A 19,530-nucleotide genomic window follows, 5' to 3' on the forward strand; every position below is an offset into this window, starting at 1 on the left:
CTTGCAGATGGAGTGAGGTGTGTCCTCAACAAATAAGAAGGTGTTTGTTTTCTTGTCTCTGTGGGAATGCACTTATGCTAACATCCAGTTATACAGGTAGAAAAACTAAATGTACCTGTTGTTATCACCACTGATTGAGTGGATTAAATTTAGAACTGAAATATGTCTCACTATAAATGACAAACAACTACAAAACACTGGGTAACTGAATTTTTGTTATGAGTTTTTTTTTTTGTTTTCAATCAAGACATTTGCTTAGGCTGTTTTCCCTATGAGGTAGCTTTTTATAAAGGACAGAAAGTAGCAGATATATAGGATAAAAAAGTCCAAAGATCTAATGCATAATCTGAGGACTATAGTTAATAATAGTGTGTTGTATTCACAATTTGCCATTGCTCAATTATGGAACCAGCCCAAATGTTCATCAATCAATGAAGTGGATAAATGAACTGTGATTATGTATATATATATATATATATATATATATATACAGAGAGAGAGAGCGAGAGAGAGATGGGGTTTCACCACGTTGGTCAGGCTGGTCTTGAACTCCTGATCTCAGGTGATCCACTCACCTCAGCAGCCCAAAGTGCTGGGATTACAACCATGAGCCACCATGCACAAATATATATATATATATATGACAGAATACTACTCAGCCATGAAAATGAAAATGAATGAATTAATGTGATTCTCAGCAACCTGGGTGGGATTGGAGACCATTATTCTAAATGAAGTAACTCAGGAATGGAAAATCAAACATTGTATGTTCTCACTCATAAGTGGGAGATAAGCTATGAGGATACAAAGGTGTAAGAATGACACAAAGGACTTTGGGAACTCAAAGGGAAAGGGTGGGAAGTGGGTGAGGGATAAAAGGCTACAAATTCAGTTCAGTGTATACTGTTTAGGTGACGGATGCACCAAAATTTTACAAATCAACACTGAAGAAGTTACTCATGTAACTAAATACCACCTGTTCGCCAATAACCTATGGAAATACAAACTAAAACAAATTTTAAAAAAGCAAAATGAAATAGTGTGTTGTATACAAGATTTTTGCTAAATAAGTAGATCATAGCTGCTCTTGCTACAGAGGAGAAAAAAGATTTGTAACTATGTGAGATGGTATATATGTTAATTTTTCACTATAGTAACTATTTTACTATATATGTATCTCATAAAGTCCTGCTGCACATCTTAAATGTACACAATAAAATCTATTTAAAAAGTTACAGGGCTGGGCATGGTGTCTCATCCCTGTAATCCCAGCACCTTGGGAGGACGAGGTGGATCACTTGACCTCAGAAGTTGCAAATCACCTTGGGCATTATAGCAAGACGCTACCTCTACAGAAACTAATAAGAAAAAAATTAGCCAGGTGTGGAGGTGCATGTCTGTGGTCCCAGCTACTTGGGAGGCTGAAGTGGGAGGGTCACCCAAGCCCAGGAGTTCAAGGCTGCAATGAGCTGTGATTGTGCTACTTCACTCCAGCCTGGGTGACAGAGGGAGATCCTGTCTCTAAAGTACACAAATAAATAAATAAAATAAAAATTACAAGTTAGACAACTAAACTGTTTTTTTCTTTCACTCTTGGCTGGCCACCCATTTAAAATGCAGCACTTGAAGAAATAAATATGTATCTCTGGCCACTGTTTTTGGAAAGTTTTGTTTTCATTGAAATTTGGTTAATTTTATTTAAAGTAAAACAATGAAATCAAAGACATAAGAGAGTTTGAAACATGCTTATTTCTGCATGTTTTACAAAAACATATGATCGCAATTCCAGACACCTGCCTTGAAATCTTTATAGAAATTCCTCATTGTTATTGCTATTGTTTGGCTTCTCTCGAAATGTCTTAAAAAACCCCATTTATCCATCAGATAATCATAGGTGGGGAGATATGTGTATCTTTCCGTTTCCTTAACTTCAAATGCTGCCTGAAAATGATGACTGTTTGGCAAGCCTAAGTTCCAACATTCCATTTCCCAGCATTATGTAACACAAAATCAGGTTTCATAACGTTTTCTTAGATCTGCTTCCCTCTGTTTTGTAAGATTTCAAGAGTCCTATAATTTATTATGTGGCTGGTGGAAGAAAAATATGCACAGAATAGATTGGTGTGTGTAACCTAAACATTTAGTGCTGTCTCGACAACAATGAAATCTACAGAGATGCTTTGGGGAAGTAGGCAGAATGTCCTACTACTGGGAATTTTATAAGATGAGAGCCTCCCAGTTTCTTTTAATTGCACTGAGTGGGTGAATCCATCAGGAAAGGAAAGAAAGAAAGAAACGTGAAAAAGAGCCCAGATCAAAAGCAATGCTGTTTTTGCCATCTTCATTAAATCAAAGCATGTGGTGACAACAGATTGTCTGAAGTCAGTGGGCACCCAACCAGGAGGCTGGTATGTTTTCCTGGTAAAACACAACCAGAAGATAATGGCTTCTAGCTTCATCCATATTCCTGCAAAGGACATGATCTCATTGTTTTTATAGCTGCATAATATTTCATGGTGCATATAGACCACATTTTCTTTATCCAGTCTATCATTGATGGGCATTTGGGTTTTTCCATGTCTTTGCTATTGTGCATAGTGCTGCAATGAACATATGCATGCATGCATCTTTATAACAGAATAATTTATATTCCTTTGGGTATATACTCAGTAATAGATATTACTGAGATTGCTGGATTAAATGGTATTTCTGGTTCTAGATCCTTGAGGAATTGCCACACTGTCTTCCACAATGGTTGAACTAATTTACATTCCCACCAACAGTGTAAAAGCATTCATATTTCTCCACAGCCTCATCAGCGTCTGTTGTTTCTTGATCCTGGGGGAGGGGAACAAACACACTGAGGTCTGTGGTGGGTAGGGAATAAGAGCCTCAGGAAAAATAGCTAATGTATGCTGGGCTTAATACCTAGGTGATGGGTTGATAGGTGCGGGAAACCTCCTTTGCACACGTCTACCTATGTAACAAAGTTGCACATCCTGCACATGTATCCCAGAACTTAAAATAAAATAAAATTAGAAACATCTGGGACATTTTCAGGAGATGAATGGCAAAGAAACTTTATGGATAATGACAAGAAAGTTTCAGGGCTAAGTACAAAACACACATGAATTATACCCTGGACTTTGTTTCTGTATTGGTACTTGACCACTGTCATGGATGGTATATGCTGGCATGCTTGAAATTTAGTCTTTGAATAAATGTTTTTATTAGTGCTGAAAACACAACTGATGCTTCTTTTCCAATAACTTTTTTTTTTTTTTTGAAACGGAGTTCTCTCTCTGTCACCCAGGCTGGAGTACAGTGGCAGGATCTGGGCTCACTGCAAGCTCTGCCTCCTGGGTTCACGCCATTCTCCTGCCTCAGCCTCCCAAGTAGCTGGGACTACAGGCGCCTGCCACAACACCCGGCTAATTTTTTGTATTTTTAGTAGAGACGGGGTTTCACCATGTTAGCCAGGATGGTCTCGATCTCCTGACCTCGTGATCCACCTGCCTCGGCCTCCCAAAGTGCTGGGATTACAGGTGTGAGCCACTGAGCGCAGACGACTTTTTTTTTTTTTTTTTTTTTAAAGAAATGGAGTTCTGTTATATGCTTCTATGTGGATGAGCCTTGAAGATGCTATGCTCAGTGAAAGAAGCCAGACACAAAAGGCCACACAGTGTAGGATTCCACTTACAAGAACTTTTCAGAGGAGGCAAGCCTATAAAGCCAGCAGGCAGATTGGTGTCTTCCCGGGGCTGGGATGGGGGAGAAGAGGGAGTGGCTACTTGGTGGGTCCAAGGTTGTTTTTAGGGTGATAAAAGTGTCTTGGAACCAGACAGCAGTGGCAGTTGCACAACCCTGTGAAGACACTAAATGCCACTGAAAAGTTCACTTTAAAATGGTCATTTTTACATTAGGGGCATTTCAATTTGATTGAAAAACAAATCTGGCTGAGTGCAGTGGCTCATGCCTGTAATCCCAGCACCTTGGAAGGCTGAGGTGGATAGATTACTTGAGGTCAGGAGTTCGAGACCAGCCTGGCCTACAAGGAGAAACCCCCATCTCAACTAAAAATACAAAAAAAGCCAGGTGTGGTGGCAGGAGCCTGTAGTCCTGGCTACTTGGGAGGCTGGAGCAAGAGAATCTCTTGAACCTGGGAAGTGGAGGTTGCAGTGAGCCAAGATAGCGCCACTGCACTATGGCCTGGGTGATAGAACAAGGCCCAGTCTTCAAAACAAAACAAAACAAAAAGCGGGGAATTCAGGCAAAGATGGGATTTAGATACTCGTAGAGGGGGACATGATAGGAAATGTGATTCTGGGAAGGAATTCCTTTCTTCCTTCCTTCCTTCCTTCCTTCCTTCCTTCCTTCCTTCCTTCCTTCCTTCCTTCCTTATTTCCTTCCTTCCTTCCTCCCACATTTCCTCACTCCCTCCTTTCTCTTTCCTTCCTTCCTTCCTTCCTCCCTCCCTCCCACCTCCCTCCCTCCTTCCTTTCTCTCTCTCTCTCTTTCTTTCTCTTTCCTCTAGGGTCACACACTTCCAACTAATTTAATTTTGGAGGGTCTCAAGTTTGATCAGAAAAAGGCATGTTTATCCTTTAAAGAAGGCAACAAGAGTTTCTCTCTCTGTCTGACTTTATATCTCCACAATTTCACCAAGACAGAGATTTTTATTGGGTGAGCACATATACTTAAAAGAATTACTTGAGACAAAAATGAAGAACTTCATGGAGAGTTGAGGGTCTTGGAATGAGCAGACTGACTCTTGGTGAACTCCACCTTTCCTATCTTCCAAAAAAAACCAAAAATCAATTCACTCTGAGATCTAATAATACCTCTGAATTGATCATCTACAGTAATCAAAGCATTCAGGCCATAAGAGCTGGTGTCTATATTAGGGGTTCTGCATTGTAAACTGCAGTACACATTGAGAAAATATCATCATCTCTAAACATTGTTTCTCTGGGCTGATGAAAGAGTGAAGATGTCTGAAGAATAAAAAGGATGACTGTGTGGAAACATGCCCTGCCAACTTGATAAATTCACCAATGATCACAATTGAGTGTCTCATGTAATGAAGGTTGGCTAATTAAAGAATACCAATGTGCCCTCTGGGCATGCTTTGGATTGGCATCCACTTCTGTAAGCCAGGTTGTTTGAGAACAGATGAGTTAACTCTGCAACCAGAAGATTAATGTGGGATTTTGCTCAGGGTTATTTCACTGAGACACAGAAGATGGCAACAAGATCTACGCGATCTTGCCATAAGGTCAGCACATCGATGTGTCTCAGCAAATCGTTTAGAAGAATGCAGAACTATCTGACCAGGTTTCTGGAAACATTCAGCTCCTCGTCCTGCCTGTAGAATCCTGTGCCTTGCAAGGCTGTTAGCAAGGAAGCAGTCCCTCTCCTTGAGCTAAGGATGGCTCTTAGGGAAGGGAGGGAGGGGAGAAGGGAGGGAGGGAGGGAGGGAAGGAGGAATCTTTCTATGCACATGAAGATATATCATTTCTAAGGTACCTAGCCTCTAAGGCCATCAATATCACTGCTTTTCAAAAACAAATAATAACATCACTATCCAACTTATAAAACTCCTATTCAATATAAATCTGAGAACTTTCTGGAACACATTGAGTTGAAAAGCCAAACATAATGCAAATAAATTGACCACAAGCTCTTGCTTAAAATTGTAGTCCTCCTTTAAATGTCAGTGTTGCTGATCTTCCTTCTGGCTGTTGTGCTAGTTTTTTCAATTAGCAAACCTGCTACTTATTATTTTTACTACTGTTGTTTTTTAGGAGGGAAGAATTTAGGAAGAAATGCTGGATTTTTTTCACATAGGGTACACAAAAGCTTATTTCACTAAAATTTCAAAGTGTACGTTTCATACCTATATTTATATGTATATTTAAGTTTGATATAAAAAATGAAAATGGTTATTTTTATTTATTATTTTTAATTTTTTGAGACAGTCTCATTCTGTTGCCCAGGCTGGAGTGCAGTGGCATGATCATAACTCACTGCAGCCTCAAACTCTGGGGTTCAAGCAATCCTCCCACCTCAGGCTCCTGAGTAGCTGGGACTACAAGTGTATGTCACCATGCCTGTTTAATTTTTAAAAATATTTGTAGATACATGGTCTTGCTGTGTTGCCCAGACTGATCTTCAACCTTTGGCATCAAACAATCCTCTCACCTCAGCCTCTCAAAATGCTGGGATTATAGGCACGAACCACTGTGACTCTTTTGTAAAAAAGTTTTATTTTTTATTTTTTAGACAGGTTCTCATTCTGTCATCCAGGTTGGAGTGCAGTGGCTCAATCTCAGCTCACTGTAACCTCTGCCTCCTGGACCCAAGCAGTCCTCCTACCTCAGCTTCCCAAGTAGCTAGGACCACAGGTGTGTGTCATCATGCCTGGCTAATTTTTCGTATTTTTGGTAGAGATGGGGTTTCACCATGTTGCCCAAGCTGGTCTCAAATTCTTGACCTCAAGTGATTCGCCCACCTTGGCCTCCCAAAGTGCTGGGATTACAGGCCTGAGCCACCGTGCCTGGCCATGTGTCTCTTTTATAAGGATGCTAATCCCATTTGTGAGTCTCCACCCTCATGACCTCATCACCTCCCAAAGGCCCCACCTTCCACCATCATCATGTTGAAGGTTCTAGCTTAATACATTAATTTTGGGAGGACACAGACATTCAGACCACGACACTAAGGCTGCCATAAGAAAGTGCCACCAACAAAGTGCTGAATCACAGACTTCTGTGGCCACAAATAACATGGGAAAGGGTCTTCTGCTCCCTGTGGGACCTTCTCCTGCCATCCTTACCCTGGTGCGCAGACAGTCCTATGGCCAACCTCTGCTCATTCTCTCCCTTGTCTGTTTCCATGGGATCCTTCTGGGACAATGACCAAAGGTGAAGCTTCAGTTGTTCATAGACTTCCCATATCTCATTTACATCCCTGGTCAATAGTAAGACACAGCATCTGTCAGGACCAACCGAGGAGGCAGAGGTCAACATGGTGGACAAACAACCTGACTGATGAGAACAGTGTAACCCCACAGGGGATGATTTAAAGCCTCGCCACCCCAAGACAGCGTTGGCCACTTCATTGGGTACAGTGGGGTCTACATGACCTACCACACAGAATCCTAAATCCCTGCACTGGACATGAATCCTGCTGCTGGCCACTAGGTACTGGATTTTTAGGGTGAGTGTTTGGAGATGGCTAGAATGATGGGGAAATCCAGTGAAGATGCCTGTCTATGTCTTGGTATACACAAAAAAATTACTGCTATGGAGAATTTCTAGTTCATTGTTTTTTGAGACAGGGTCTCGTTCTGTTGCTCCGGCTGGAGTGCAGTGGTGTAATCACGGCTCACTGCACCCTAACCTCCTGGGCTCAAGGGATCCTCCCACCTCAGCCTCCTGAATAGTTGGGAACACAGGCATGTACTACCACATGCCTGAGTAATTTTTAAATTTTTATTGTAGAGATGAGTTCTCATTGTGTTGCCCAGGCTGGTCTCAAACACCTGGGCCTGAGGAATCCTCCAATCTTGGACTCCTGAAGTGCTGGGATTACAGGAGTGAGGCAACCAGCCTCGCTTTTTTTTTTTTTAAATCTTAAGGGAGGAGATGCAGTAATCACTTCTAATTCCAACCCCCTGGGGTGAGCCAGTCCCCATAATCTTGGACTTGGAGATGAGATCTGCTCCAGTGCCATAGATAATCCCTGAGCTATTTACAATTATAAGGTTGAGAAGAAACTTGGAGCTCTGAATACCATAAAAATAGTAGCTGCAAATCAGAAACAGGTTCTCATTCATGCCTGACCACATGGAGATGCAATTTGTAGGTTTCATCATGGACCCAAGACCTAGGATTCTACCATTTCACAGACTGGGAAGACTCCATTGCTACATCTGTGTCCACATATAATGAACACAAAAGTCACTTCCCAGCTGGACATGAATGTCCCAATGCTGAATTCCTCCCCGACAGTGATCTTGTAACCTCACTCAAATAGCTTAAAAAAGAGACAGCTGTCATGTCTTCACCCTGGTCCTTCTTATCACCACAACATCTATATTATCTCTGAAATCTTACATTTCACAGCAGTCAGCATCTGACCATAATACTTCAGCTTTAGCCCTATCTCCCCAAGACCCTCATAATCCTTCCCCATCTCTTTGATCTTAGTCTGCTAGCTCCACCTGACTTTCTTCTTTTCTTTGATGCCTCAGGCCAGTACCAACCCCTAGGCTACAAGCCTGAAACAACTCTGCAAATGACATTGTCTTGAGGCTACCTCTGGGCTCTGATTAATTACTTGCTGATTGGTATGATTTGGTTGTGTCCCCACCCAAATCTTGAATTGTAGCTCCCATAATTCCCATGAGTTCTGGGAGGGACCTAGTGGGAGGTAATTGAATCATGGGGGCAGGGCTTTCTCATGCTGTTCTAGTGATAGTGAATAAGTCTCAGGAGATCCAATGGTTTTATAAAGGGGAGTTTTCTTGCACACTCTTTCCTGTCTGCTGCCATGTAAGATGTGCCTTTACTCCTCATTCACCTTCTGCCATAATCATGAGGCCTCCTCAGCCATGTCAAACTGTGAGTCCATTAAAACTCTTTCCTTTATAAATTATCCAACCTTGGGTAAGTCTTTATTAGCAGCATGAGAACCAATTAATACCCTCATCACTGGTGGTGCCTCACCCTGCCAGGTCTGTAAGCTGCCTGGGAACTGTGTCTGCACCCATGAATAGTTCTTGCCCACATGTCAGATTCAGGAGTTGCAAACCCTTGCAAGTCATTTTTGCCTCCTCTCTGCCCTGCGATTTTCTTCCCCCAAACAACTTACTCTCTAGGTCTTAAAGGAAATTTCAGCCTTCCACGATTATCTCACACATGAATTCCTATCTTACACCCCTATGACACATCTCCCTTGAGGTTTTCTTCTGACTGGTACTTCCTTGTAGTTCAATCCCTACATAATTCCTTGGGTAATTACAAAATTACAAACTTAAGTGTGCCATGCTCTTAAACAAAATTCTTTCTAATCACATCCCATCATTTAGAGCAGGAATTGGCACACTTTTCTGTTTTTGTTTTTTAACTGGCCAAATGTCTTTGGCTTAGTGGGGCATCTGATCTCCATGGCATCTACTCAACTCCGCCACTGGGTTGAAAATACTCCCACAGAAAATATGTAAATGAATATTTTATTGGCTGTGTGCCAATAAAACATTTTTTACAAAAACAGACGATGGGTCGAGTTTGGACAGTGGACCCTAGTTTGTCAAGCTCTGATTTAGAGGATAAAAAACAAATTTTAAAACACGGTGCAAGGGGCCGGGCATGGTGGCTTATGCCTGTAATCCCAGCACGTTGGGAGGCTGAGGCAGGTGGATCATGAGGTCAGGAGCTGGAGACCATCCTGGCCAACATAGTGAAATCCCGTCTCTATTAAAAATACAAAAATTAGCTGGGCGTGGGGTTGCATGCCTGTAATCCCAGCTACTTGAGAGGCTGAAGCAGGAGAATAGCTTGAATCAGGGAGTTGGAGGTTGCAGTGAGCTGAGATCCTGCCACTGCACTCCAGCCTGGCAACAGAGCAAGACTCTGTCTCAAAAACAAACAAACATACAAACAAACAAAAACATAGTGGAAGGGCGATGCTCTCTCTTGCTGTGCATTCTGATGCTCACTTCTAGTGCCTGAATTCCTTCTCTCTCCATCAGCATATGCCAAGCAGCTGCTAGTGACTTGTGAATACCATTTCAGCATGAAACATGCTTTGTCAAGAAGAGGCACTGTGATGGGCTGAACGTAACCTCCTCAAATCCATATGTTGAAATCCTAACATGCAGGATCTCAGAATGTGACTATATTTTGAGATGGGGTCTTTAAAGAGGTGACAAAGGTAAAACAAGGTCAGTAGAATGGCCCTTGATCCACTAGGACTGGAGTCCTTATAAGAACAGGAGATGAGGACACAGACACACACAGAGGGATGACTGCATGAGGACACAGGGAAAAGACCATGTCTACAAGCCAGTGAGAGAGGCCTCAGGAGGAGCGAACCCTGCCCACACTTGGATCTCAGACTTCCAGCCTCCAGGACTGTGGGAGGATAAATGTCTGTTGTTTAAGCCACCCAGTCTGTGGACCTTTATTATGGTGGCCCAAGCATAATGCAGGCACCTTGTCCGTACCCCAGACATTATTCTGCTTTCTGCTTTCTTTACTTATTTGGCGATGGAGCTATCCTCAAAATACCTTGTGGAATCAGTGCTATTGGGTTAGAAAAGGACAATGTCTCAGAGATTGAAAGCAGTATGTCCTGCATTACAGCTCAAATGAGGACCAGAAGTTAACTCTGCTTGGAAATCTCAGTCCCTGCCCCCACCCCTCTTTCCTCTGCACTTGGGAATCTGGCTTACGAGAATGGGATGGTTCTGATTTTTCCATTCTGCCTTACCCCAGTAGCTACTACAATGGATGTATTATTCTTGGTGCAATAGTGTTCACTACTTTTTATAGTCAATGCTGTTTCTAGCCTGGCCGAGGGGAGTGGAAAGTAGAGGCAGTGGTTCTAGGGTTTCAGATGGTTCCCAAGCTCCGGCTATTAAATAAAAATATAGTGTTTTCTCCTTTTCTGAGAGCAGTCCAAACTGACTTTATGTTTTCATCAAGTTCTGTCCATTTCTATTCTATCTCTGCTTCCTTCACAACTTGTAAAACATTTGCTGAGCATTGTGACTTTTAAAGATACTTTATGAGCCTTTCACAGACTTAGTGTGTGGACATTCTTCATGAGCCAATGTACACATTCTCCAAAGGGTAGAGACACTTGGCTGCACCTGGTTGTTGCCACACCTGAGATGTGTTTGTGTTGGCTGAGATACATAGACATTACCAGGAAACAACTCCAAGTCTGTGCTGGTAAAATAGCTCCGTCTTTAAAGTTCACTTTCGCATAGTTTGAAGTTGAATAGCTTAAGAAGCCTTGCCCATTCTTGTTGCCTATGAGAGAGGAGAGAGACATTCAGTGTGTGCACTGGAATATTGTCATGTGATTGCAAAAACCAAATAATGAAGAATAGAATGTAGTTAGATGCAAAGAGGTGGTTTGATTTGCTTTGAGTTATACCCCTCTTGTTTCTAGTGTTTTTATTCCTAGAACTTCATTGTGTCAATGTCTGTAGTTGTGTCTAACTTTATTTAGCTCTTGAATGTGAATGTTCTTATCCTCAAGTTACATGTACCTGAGATAAATAAAATGCAATGGAAGTTCTACTTATAATTTTTTATTTATTTATTTATTTATTTATTTATTTATTTATTTATTTTTTGAGACATAGTCTTGCTCTGTCACCCAGGCTGGAGTGCAGTGGTGCAATCTTGGCTCACAGCAACCTCCGATTCCTGGGTTCAAACGATTCTCTTTCCTCAGCCTCTTGAGTAGCTGGGATTACAGGTGTGTGCCACCACACCCAACTAATTTTTGTATTTTTAGTAGAGAAGGGTTTTTGCCATGTTGGCCAGGCTGGTCTTGAACTCCTGACCTCAGGTGACCCACCTGCCTTAGCCACTGAAAATGGTGAGATTACAGGCATAAGCCACTGCACCCAGCATATCTATTACATTATTTTTCTTTCACCATTAGATACTGAATGTTTGATAGCTGTGCCCTAAAGAGGAATGGAAACAGATAAAGATTGGCTCACAAATCAGCATCTGAAATGGGTCCTTTTTGTTAAATGCTAAACTATAGATCTCACTAATTATTCAGCCATTCTTTGGATATTGTTTTGCAAACTGAATTTGTAAAATTCTACCTGTATTTACCTTAATTATTCATGTTCCGATAACTTAATGTGTTCCTTACCTTGAATTTTAGCCACATTCCAAGAGTTAACTTTACCCTTTCCACAGTTACAATGTTTCTCCACTTCTTATTTTCCTATGCTCAGCACACATTTATTTTGGGGCAAACTCTACCTGCTTATTTTCTCTTTAAAGTGAAATGTCACTGGTTTATTCACCAAGTAGTCTTCTGAGGGCTAAAGAAAACTACTTCTTTTTTCTTTGTAATGTTTATGTGCACAAGGCATTCTAAACATCAGTCAGTCTGCAACAGTGGTTCTTTCTCTGAACATTCAACATGTTTAAGCGCTGTCATATGAACATGGTCACACATATTATAATGTGATCAAACAGAGGGCAATGTAATGCTTTAAGATTTTAATGGGCTTTAAAATCAGCATGGCCAGGTTTGCTAGGTCACACTTATAATCCCAGCAGGTTGGGGGGTTGAGGTGGGAGGACCACTTGAGCCCAGGAGTTCTAGACTAGCCTGAGCAACATAATGAGACCTCGTCTCTATTAAAATTTTTTGCAAAAATAAGCAGGGTGTGGTTTTGCACACTCGTTGTCCCAGCTCCTTGGGGGGCTCAGTGGGAGGATCACTTGAGCCCAGGAAGTCTATGCTGCAATGAGCTATGATTGCACCACTGCACTCCAGCCTGGGCAACAAAGCAAGAACCCATCTCTATAAATAAGTAAATAAAATCCATTACCTGAAACATTCAGATAACAATCATCAAAAGAGTATAAGCCTTTTAGAAAAACAAATTGTTTTTTAAATTAATTAATTAACTTAATAATTAATTAATTTTGAGACAGAGTCTTGTTCTGTCATCCTGGCTGGAGTACAGTGGTGCAGTCATAGCTCTCTATAGTCTTGAACTCCTGGGCTTAAGCTGTAATGCCCAACCTCGTTTCTCCTTTTTCACCTAGCCTTGTTTCCACCTGAATAGACTCTCCCTTAGCTAAGAGAACAGGACAGACTCCATCTTGGCTCTTTCACTGGCAGCCCCTTCCTCAAGGACTTAACTTGTGCAAGCTGACTCCCAGCACATCCAAGAATGCAATTAACTGATAAGATACTGTGGCGAGCTATATCCACAGTTCCCGGGAATTCGTCTGATTAGTAACGCCCAAAGCCCCGCGTCTATCACCTTGTAATAGTCTTAAAGCCCCTGCACCTGGAACTGTTTACTTTCCTGTAACCATTTATCCTTTTAACTTTTTGACTACTTAACTTCTGTAAAATTGTTTTAACTAGACCCCCCTCCTCCCCTTTCTAAACCATGGTATAAAAGTTAATCAAGCCCTTTCCTCGGGTCCGAGAGAACTTTGAGCGTTAGCCGTCTCTCGGTCACCGGCTAATAAAGGACTCTTAATTCATCTCAAAGTGTGGTGTTTTTCTAACTCACTCAGGTACAACAAAGCAATCCTCCCACCTCAGCCTTGTGAATAGCTGGGACTACAGGTGTGAGCCACTGTGCCTGGCTGACCCTGTTGTTTTATTCAGAATCCTAAAGTGGTTGCCATGGGCTGCAACATGGGTGTCCCTGAGCCCAGATGTTCATGTCCTAATCTCAGGAACCTGTGAATCTTTTACATTACATGGCAAACAGGACTTTCCAGATTAACGCTCTTGAGAGGGTAGATTATTCTGGATTATTCAGATGCGCTCAACATAACACCAAGCTCCTTGGAAGAGCGCAGCAGCAAGGAGTCAAAGATGAAGAAAGCAGATGCGATGAAGAAAGCAGAGAGAGACACAGAGAGGGACAGAGAAAGAGAAGAAGAGACAAAGAAACACACACACACAAAGAGAGAGACACTTAGAGACAGAGGCACAGAGACAGAGAGAGACAAAGAGAGAATGAGAGACACAAAGAGAGACCAACAGAGAGAGACAGAGAGACAGAGAAAGAGAAGGAAAGACAGACAGAGACAGAGAGAGACACACACACACAGAGAGACAGAGAGTGACAAAGAGAGATGGAAAAACAGAAAGAGAGACAGACAGAAACTGAGACAGAGACAGAGAGATAGGAAGAGACAAAGAGACACAGGCAAAGAGAGAGAGAGAGACAGAGAGAAAGAGGGACAGAGAATGGGACACAGAAAGGCAGAGAGAGGGAGACAGAGGCAGAGGCAGAAAGAGAGACAGAGAGAGGCTGAAGACAGAGGCAGAAGGAGAGATAGAGAGAGGCAGAGACAGACAGAGAAGGGGGAAGTGAAGCAGCACTCCTGGTTTTGAAGACAGAGGAAGGAGCCATGAGCCAAGGAATGCAGGCAGCCTCTAGAAGTTAGAAAAAGGCAAGAAGCAATTTCCCTGGAGCCTCCTGAAGACAGCAGCCCTGCTGACCCATTTTAGATCCTGACCTCCAGGGTGACTGGGGATGTGTGAGGAGAGGGGAACAAGGGACATGAGACCCAAATGCCACAGTGAACAATTGGCTTGCTTGGGAGTGAGCCTGCAGATGAGTGTGCATTGCTTTTCTAGAGGATGGTGTTCATGGCTCACAAATCTTCATTGACCCATCTCTAAGATGTCATCTCTAAGCTCTCATCTAGTCAGTTATTCCATGGCATTTGGAGCAAAAACTAGCATTTGATAACTGAAATCCATTCTCTCACTCTCTTTTTTATTTTTTTATTCATTTTCATTTTTTATTTTTTATTTTTTGAGACAGAGTTTCACTCTCATTGCCCAGGCTGAAGTGGGCACAGTCTTGGCTCACTGCAAGTTCCACCTCCTGGGCTCAAGTAATTCTCCTGCCTCAGCCCCCCAAGCAGTTGGGACTACAGGAGCCTGCCACGAGGCCCGGCTAATTTTTGTATTCTTTGTAAAGACAAGCTTTCACCATGTTGCCCATGCTGGTCTTGAACTCCTGGCCTCAAGTGATCCTCCTGCCTCAGCCTCCCAAAGTGTTGGGATTACAAGCATGAGTCACTGAGCCCAGCCTGAAGTCCATTCTCAAGTGAATTTAAAATTTTTTTGTAATGTTTCAAACTTAACAAGCAAACTGTAGTTAGTAGCATCTCGTTAAACTAGTTAGGGCCAAGTAACTAAGTTGAATAGGATTGCAGTAGAAATGTCGTGGGACATTTAGAAAGACTGCAGAGAAGGAGCTAATTCACTTGGCAGGGAGGCCATTTCCTTCCTCATCTGCTTTATGTGATGTAGACACAATGGCTGGAGCTTCAGCATTCAAACTGAGTCATGAGGCAAACTTGAAGATGAAAGTCATGTGTTAGGGTGGTAGAAGAGATAAAACTAATCTAGTTCGTAAGCATCTTGAAGCCAGATTTTTTTGGAACATTCTTGTTCCAAGTTGTTTGTAGCTTTCAGATTTGTCATTTTTACTTTTGCCTTTTCTGAACCTGAGATTCATCTGTTATTAATTTTCTCAAGAATAACTACCTGGTGCATCTTGCTGAAATATGTGGCTGTCAGTGGATAGTTACTGTCTTTTCTAAAAGTCTAAAAGTTGTAATTTTTATTTCATAGTCACCATGCTTCTCTAGTTTATTTGCTCTAGATAGTGAATTACTAGTGCAAACTTGTTGTTATTGGAAGAAACCAAATATTTCTTTGCTTTAACCCCAAGCAGGATCATGTAATTGTCAGTTTATTGAACCCTTTGGTAGATAAATGTGAACTTACTCTGTTGATGCACACATCTGTTTGCATGCATGTATGTTTGGAGTGGGGGGTAAATGGAAAGACATTCTCCTTCTCTTCCCAGAGCTCTAGCTCATACTGCCTCAGGGACACAGCATGAGCATGGAAAGTGTTAGAAAATTAGCATTTCCCCAGCACACTTCCCAGTGTTAACTCTCCATCTGTATCAGGTACCTTGCTCAGCTTTGTTTCCAAGGTGTAGGAAGAGTGTAAGCTTCCTGTTTCATTACCACTGCAGATGTCTGCTTCATGACACCTGTTTTGTGATGTCAGTTATTGGATGACTGATCTTCACCTTTGCTGGAGGGTCAGAAAAATTCAAAAGTTTCCTAAGATTACAGTAAACACTAGCGGTAAAGTTAAACTGTTGTTTTGGGCAAGAAATGTCTTCATAGGTGTCTAAATATTTTGAGTGCCAGTGCTGCTTATCTTCTAGTTCCTCAGTTTGCTGGGAATTGAAGAAAAAGATTTCTTCCCTGTTGGAAGAGTGATGATGATATCCCTGCATTCTGAAACTTTGGCCAAATCGGAAAGATGAAATCATCAGATAAAATTTTGCAAGTTGTATATCACAGGTGATTTTCCCCCTAAATTTATTTTTGGGAGACTGTAGATCCGTAGGGGTTTCCGTAGGATGGTGTAATATGAGGCTGGCTTTTTTATTTTTTATTTTTTATTTTTTTTTTTATTTTTTGAGGCAGAGGCTCACTCTTGTAGCCCAGGCTGGAGTGCAGTGGTGTGATAGCTCACTGCAACCTCTGCCTCCCAGGGTTCAAGCAATTCTCCTGCCTCAGCCTCCTGAGTAGCTGGGATTACAGGTGCCTGCCACCACACCTGGCTAATTTTTGCATTTTTAGTTGAGATGGGGTTTCTCAATTTTGCTGAGGCCAGTCTCGAACTCCTGACCTCAGGTGATCTGTCCACCTCAGTCTCCCAAAGTGCTGGGATTACAGGTGAGCCACCGTGCCTGGTTGAGGCTGGGTTTAAAAAGGCAAACTGGAGAGTGAACAGGGTTGCAAGTCTCAAGTTGCTTTATAGAAATGAATGAATTAAGATGGGGTATCTGTCAGATCCCTGCAGGGAACACATTTCACCCAGGGTGTCCAAATGTGGAGATGTTAATAAAAACACTGATTATGAATGAATGGGAAGACAAGACAGAAAAAGGAGTTCAGGTGAGGCTGACCAGAGAGGCTGATTCTAACCTCTGCCTCTAGGGAAGAGGCAGGAGAACAAAGTTGTGGAATCTTGTGAGAAATATAATTTGGAGGACATGGACTGCAAGTGAGTGAGAGCTTAGAAAGATGTGGAAGACCCTTTGAGCTTGGGAGAACACGCAGGATATTGTCGGCATGGAAGGATGGTGGGGGACCCTGTGAGCTTGAGGGATACAGGAGGGCCTGTGAGCCTGGTGTGGTGCAGGTTGTTTGCAGGATGAGATTAGAGACTTTCTCATCCTGCTACCTGATAGCCATTTTGCTCATTTTCTGTTCACATTAGAGCATTCTCACATTGTTGATGGCTGTTGTGATACCTTGATTCTTGTCTTCCTAGTTTAAAATGATTTAAACACAGACACACAGCCAAGGACATGCAGCATAGAGTAAATTATTACAAAACAAAAACAGTATTTGGAAGGTTAGGGGCAGAATAGACTATACACCCTGAGAGAGTAGATTCAGGGCAGGCTGCTAGTTACAGTGAGACAGTATTGATTATTGCTGGAGAAACTCCCTTTATGGGAGTCTTACAGGATGATTCATAAGGAGGTGCGAAGAGGTGTTGTTAGTAAGCATGTTCTGAGTGGTCCTCTGGGAGCACATGTGCACTGGCTGTATATGCTTGTTCATGCATTGCAGGTCTAATTAGCAACTCACATCTCAACCCAAAGGTGTGCTTTTTACTATTAAAATGAGAAAGGGTCAGTTTGAGGACAGGTAACGTCAAAATGCTCATGCTCTCTATAAGGGAAAGTCCCTACTGAAGAATTGTTTTGCTTGAATGAGCTCAGTGACAATGCAAATGCTGAAGCTTAGTACTGTCATGGTTACCATGCTTGCTGCACACAGAGAACATGGTCATTTCCTTCATTATGCATCCTGCCTCAGCACTGCTAAGAAGAAATACCAGAGACTGGCTACTTTATAAAGAAAAGAAGTTTAATTGGCTTACAGTTCTGCAGGCTATACGGGAAGCATGGTGGCTTCTGCTTCTGGGGAGGCCTCAGGAACTGACGATCATAGTGCAAGGGGAAGTGGGAGACAACATCTTACATGACTAGAGCAGGAGGAAGAGAGAGGAACACATGATGGAGGTGCTACACACTTCTGGACTATCAGAAGACTTTGTGATCACTCACTCACTATGATGAGAAGAGCATTGAGCAGAGGGTGTTAAACCATTCTTGAAGGACCCACCCCTATGATCCAATCACCTCTCTCCAGACCCCACCTCCAAAACTGGGGAATACAATTTGACATGAAATTTGGTGGGAACACAGATCCAAACCCTATCGCTGACTGTCTTTGAGTGCCTTTCTGATTTGTCCTAAGAAACTCATTTTATTTCCATGACTTGGGTAGAGTGGCATCTGGTTGGTGGTGCCCATTTCATATCAGCCAGGGACAAAGCAACCCCTTGTTCCTCTCAGCTTGGATTTTCATCTGTGCCTATGCCTGGTTCATGCCTTGGACATATTAAAAAAAAAAAAAAAGTAAAAGCTCATTTTAAGGGATAACAGCATGGCAGAAAAAGGGGTAAATAAATGGGGAATTGGACCACCTATGTAGAATAACCAGTGTAGACTTGTGTAAAAAACTAGAGTTTGCATAAGACAATCAATCATGAAGCCACACACACACACACACATGTCCCGCACAAGTGAGGATGACGCATGAAAAAGTGACTTTTCCAAATCCTTGGGGAAAAATATGATTCAGAATCCGTCTTCAGACGTCACTGGTTTTTATTGCGGAGTTGTGAAAGGTCAGTCTGTGCTCTGCAAAATCCTGACGCGAGAGGGACTTGTGTTCAGTTTCCTGTTAACCCCTTTTTGGAGTCCTCCTTCTCCTTTAGCAGATTAAGTCTTGTTAATTCCAGGCTCTCTGCTGCAGTAGGGGGTTTGTCTTTCTTGGAAGTAAATCAGCCAGGTTTTCGAACCTGACAATCCATTTGCTGACCGTGTACTATTTATTAATTCTTACTCAAGTGTCAATGGCTACTTAATTATGGCAACAGGCAAACAGCACTGGCATTTTACCAAAACTAATGTCATAATAGTGGAACACCTACTGAGTACCCAGAAGAGCAAGAGGATGCTACTTTATCTACAAGTTGGCTGTGAAGAGAAACTGATTTGCTCTTTTGCAAACAGCATTTGTATCTACTCTCTCCCCTTTTTTCCTGCTCCAGATTATTCTCTTCTTGTTTCCCACTCTCTGTCAAATTCTCTGACATTAAAACGCTTTCCTCCCATTTCCTCCCCTCACCTCCCCTTTCCTCCCTTCACCTCCTCTCTTCTCTTTTCCTTTCCTTTCCTTTTGATAGGATTTTGCTTGTCACCCAGGCTGGAGTGCAGCGGCACAATCATAGCTCACTGCAGCCTCCAACTCCTGGATATATATATTACATATATGACAGTCATTCCTTAAAATTATAATGAATCTGCCCTATGCTAATGTGCCTTTTTTATTTTTTATACCATATTTTTGCTGTACATTTTAATGTTTGGATGAATTTAGATACAGAAATATTTACCATTGTGTTATAATTGCCTACAGTATTTAGTACAGTAACCTGCTATACAGATTTGTGGCCCAGGAGCCACAGGCTAGACCATATAGCCTAGGTGTGTTGTAGGCTAGACCATCCAGGCTTGTGAAAGTGCATTCTGTGATGTTCACACAAAGTCACCTAAGGACACAGTTATCAGAATGTATCTCTGTTGTTAAGTGATACATGACTGTAGCCTTT

General features: G+C 42.1%; 1 non-coding gene across 1 annotated transcript; it reads left to right on the top strand.

Moving 5' to 3' along the window:
• Window positions 1–18,122: 18,122 nt before the first annotated feature.
• LOC129530461 (small nucleolar RNA SNORA48) lies at window positions 18,123–18,257 on the top strand. Its single transcript, XR_008675839.1, has one exon. It is a non-coding gene; the product is annotated as a small nucleolar RNA SNORA48 (small nucleolar RNA).
• Window positions 18,258–19,530: the final 1,273 nt, after the last annotated feature.

Source organism: Gorilla gorilla, chromosome Y (genome assembly GCF_029281585.2).
Source record: "Gorilla gorilla gorilla isolate KB3781 chromosome Y, NHGRI_mGorGor1-v2.1_pri, whole genome shotgun sequence".
NCBI lineage: Eukaryota > Metazoa > Chordata > Mammalia > Primates > Hominidae > Gorilla > Gorilla gorilla.